Source organism: Gavialis gangeticus, unplaced genomic scaffold (genome assembly GCF_001723915.1).
Source record: "Gavialis gangeticus isolate Ggan-Ray unplaced genomic scaffold, GavGan_comp1, whole genome shotgun sequence".
Lineage (NCBI taxonomy): Eukaryota > Metazoa > Chordata > Crocodylia > Gavialidae > Gavialis > Gavialis gangeticus.
In genome coordinates this window covers 58,248,231-58,252,832 of record NW_017729022.1, presented here as the reverse complement: position 1 = coordinate 58,252,832, position 4,602 = coordinate 58,248,231, and positions in this window count along the sequence as shown.

Here is a 4,602-nt window from a genome sequence, read left to right as displayed (position 1 = left end):
GCCCAGCCCAGCCCAGCCCAGCCCCCCGCTGTGAAGATCCCAATGCTGGCTGCAGCCCGCCTGCACCCCACACACAGATCTGGGGACATATGCCCTCCCAAGAGTACATGAAGTGGCGATAGCTGCCCCCCTGCCCTACACAGCTCAGTCCTGTGCCCTGCCCCAGCCGGGCAGCCCCTGCCCCAGCCTCATTCCCTTCCCTACTTCTGTGGCCTCAATCTGCTCCCCCCACCACAGCGGCAGCCTGCCCTCACCCCACATGCAGATCAGGGGACACACGTACCCCATGCCCTCCCAGGGTGTGTACAGGGGCAGGAGCCATTTCCCCCCCCCACCCCCCGAGCTGCCCAGATAAGCCCTTGTGGCTCCATCCCTGCCCCAGCTTCACTCCCTGCCTCACCAGGGAAGCCTGGATCTACCCTCCCTTAAAAACAAGAAAAAATATAAAGGGATACATGAGCTGAAACCTTGAAACAGAAGGGGTACACTTGTTAAAAAAGGTTGAAAACCCATGGTCTAAAGTATTCAAATTGCACCCTTGGAAGACAAAATAAAACCTAAAATTTGCATCTTGTATATAAAATCTCTTGCTAAAACTCTCCCTTCTCCAAACCTACAGGGAACATTATCCTCTATCACGTCTCACTGTCCGGGGAAGTCAGACAAGCTGAAGTAACCGGGTGGCCAGACGTGCTGACGAGTATCACAACCCCGCTCAGGCTAGGCGCCTATGCGAGTGGTGAGGTACAGAACCTCTGTGACAAACAATCCAGTGATAACCCAAACATTCTGTGCTTGGCAACAGGGCTGGGAGATGTTGCCAGGAGATGACAAACTGCATCTTCAAGGGCAAAGCAGGAGAAAGATTAACTGGCCAGTTAAGGCAGCCCCCTGGCAAAGGGAAGTCTCCAGGTGGCACAGCTCTAGCATACAGCTCCAAGCACCCCCAACAGGCATAAAGGCCCTCGAATTCACCACAATTCACAGCTGTCCTTCCGGTGTGCCCGAGTGACTAGCCAACCCCAGGCCTGGGAGGGTGTAGCACCCTCAGACACTTTTTTTTTTCTCTAATTTTATGTATACCAGGCCACATTAGCCAAAACTAATTACAAATCCAAGAGTCTAGAACCGTAAGTGGCCCTATTACCTAGGGCTGTGCAAAATTTCGCCGCCCATTTTGTTTCGAAGCTGTTTCAAGCCGTTTCACCCTCGAAACAGCAAAGTCAAAATGAAATGGAGGCTTGAAACAGGGTTGAAACGAAACAGGGCAGGTCGAAACGTTTCGAAAAGTTCGAAACATTTAGAATTTTGACTATGAAGCTGGGCTTACCTTTACTTTCTGTTTCCCTGCAGGGAAGCCATTAAAGTAAGGGGAGGGAGGGTAAGGAGGCGGGGAAGGTATGGGGGGGATGAGTGCTCTCTTTAGCTGGCCAGTAACTGTCACCCTTCTCTGAGGTCCTTCCAACCCCAGTGCTCTGGGGGAGGGACAGAAAAACTTCATAAAAAGCAGCATTTTTTCAACTGCCCTGCTTTCTGCTTTGGGGGTCACTTAGTGAGCTGTCTGTTCTAGCAGCTCACTGTCAGACCATTATGGCTAGGAGCACTGATTTTCTAAAGGATTCCCTGCTTGCTACCCTAGCAAGAGGGATTTCAGAATACCTTCTTCTTGTAGGCGCTTTTATTTTATTATTATATTCCCTGATTTATTCTTTCAAATCTTATACTTATATCGGATAGGGTTACTATAGAATTTACTCTATATAGGAATGTACTATATATATTGTTTTTATACGGTCATTCTTTCCACCACACCAATGCTTTTGAGTTTATCTACACACACACAGACATATTTCTATCGGGTTCATAAATCTCATTACTGCACCTCAGCTCACTTTGAGTTTATCTACACACACACAGACACATTTCTATCAGGTTCATAAATCTTGTCACTGCACCACACCTACAGTTTTCAGTTTATATATGAACACAAATACATATTTATATTTCTTGAAAAGGAAGACATGAAACACATCATGAAGCATGGTGGAAAGGCAGGTGGCCACACTGGCCAGCCTTCAGGGAGGGCTGGAAGAGAGGGTAGAGGGAGAGCTGTAAGTTCCCCCCCACACCAAACTGAGACGCAGCCTCTTTCCTCCAGCTAAAAGGGATGAGGCTGCTACAAGCAGCAAGGAGAGGGTAGCAGTGCCACAGCCCCTCCCTGTGCCTGAGACTGCATCCCATCCACAACCCCCACACTCCCACCATGATGACAACCACAACCAGTAGCACCAGCACAGCAACCTACTCCACCCCTTTGTCACTTCCCATGCTGAGCCTTCCAGTACCAGGCGCTGGATCTGGATCTTAGTGCCCTAGTGAGGGAAATTATGGGGAAGGAGGGGTAATCAGCTGAGTTTGTGCTCAACACCCCTCAAGTTTCCCTTCAAGCCAGGTCTCCTTCCCCAGAAGGCACTTCGGAGGAGGTTTATGTAGAGGTGGAGGCAAGTGGCTCACCTGAGTCCGCTCCTCCTCTTGCTGTGCCTCTGCCTGCTGAGGAGGGGGAAGTGCAGCAGCATCCACAGATCCACCCGGACCTCAGAAGCAAGGGGGTAGTGTGGTTGGGGATCATTCTGAGCTGGCAGATGATTCCACATACGCTGTCTGCCTGCACTGCTGAGCCAAAACCAGCCGGGGCAAGGGAACAAAACATATGACCACCACGGGGAAGCTGATGCATCTCCGCAGGCACCACCCCTTGCTCTTGCTCCTCCTCAGTCTGGCACCAGCAGGAGCATGCCCAAAGGGAAGTCCCCCACTCGCTCCAAAGCGCCCATCCCCCCAAAGCAGAGGCAAGCCACACTGGAACAGTGGGGGAAAGGCGGACTGCAAGTGGAGCATGTTGCAAAGTCAAGCGAGCGCACCCAGAGCACTGGGGAGATGCTTGCTGTCGATGGCCAGCCCTTCTCCTTCGTTGAGCGGCCAGGGTTCAGGAAGCTTATGGTGCTTGCAGTCCCATCATATCAAGTGCCCACATGCACCACCTTCAGTAGGAAGGTGGTGCCATCCCTGTATGAAGCATGTGCAGAGTACTTGAGGGATGAGCTGCGCAAGGCAGGTCTGCAGGTGGACTTACATTTCACCTCAGACATCTGGAGCAGCTGGGGTGGAGATCATGCCTACCTCTCCCTCACAGGGCACTGGTGTGACCAGTCAGGCCATCAGTGGGCTCTTCTTCAAGCTGAGCTGCTGGATGAGTCCCACATAGCAGCAGAGATCATGGGGGCCATGAACCACCTGGTGCAGGCGTAGCTCGCTGGGCAGGGCAAGCTCACCCACGGCTTCATGGTCACCAACAATGGGGTCAATATAGTCAAGGTGGTCCATGATGCCAACTTTGTTGGCATCCACTGTGTGGCACACAAGTTGCACCTTGTTGTCAGGGACACCTTGGAGGGGGACAGGGCTGCAGCAAGCTCATTTCCAAATGCAGGAAGGTGGCAGGCTACTTCCACTGGAGTATCAAGAGGGGCAAGACACTGCGAGACGAACAAACAGAACTGAATATCCTGCAGCAAAAAATCATGTAGGATGTAGAGACTCAGTGGAACTCCACATACCTGACGCTCAAGAGGCTGGTGGAGAAACAGAAGGCCATCCATGAGATGGCCCTGCTTAGGGAGATCGGGATCACCGGCCCCCTGAACAAAACTGAGTAGGATACTCAAGCCCTTGAGTCCTCAAGCCCTTCCTCGAGGCCACCGAGAGCCTCAGTGCTGCTGATGCCCTCCGCCTCCTTAGCCAGGTGATCCCCATGGTGAGGGAACTTCAGAGCCAAATAGAGAGCTTCCAGGGGGTCAATGTTCCTGGCTCAGGCAGGTCGCTTTCGTCAGATGTGCAGGCACTAGTGAGGCAGCTGAAGGAGGGCAATTGGAAACGGTTTGATCCCTCGCGGTCCAGTACATTCCATGTGCTGGCCGCCACGTGTGACCCAAGGGTGAAGGGCACCGTATGTGGCAGCCAAACACTTAATCAGTGGACGGAGGTGCTAGTAAAGAAAGTCAGGGAGGCATAATGGCAGAGGCAGGGGGACGTGGAACAGGGGGATCCACTGTCTCATGCTAGCATGCCATCCGTGAGACAGTCTTGTCCTCTACCACAGGCACTGCTAATATAGGCTAAGGGCATGGCTTTTATGGTGGGGTCCAGAGCCACCAGACCCCAGCACCAGGCACGTAGCGCTCATGCCTTGGTGGCTGTCTATCCTGCCAAGGATGTGGAGCTGCTGCTGTGTGACCCCTTGGCCTACTGGGCAAGCCGCAGCCCAGTGTGGCCAGATCTGGCCACAGTTGTCCGGCAACACCTGTCCTGTCCACCGACTCGTGTGCCAAGCAACAGGGTGTTCAGCATCACTGGGGATGTAGTGACACCCCACCACACCTGCTTGGATGCTGGTTTGGTGGAGCAGCTGGTGTTCCCCAAGCTCCAGGTACAGATGGACTGAATCTCACTCCATCCACACCTATTTCCTTTTTTCATTTTTTTAAAAAACAGATAATGCCTCACTCTCAGCTTGAGGGGGCACTAACTGCATCACCAGCCAGC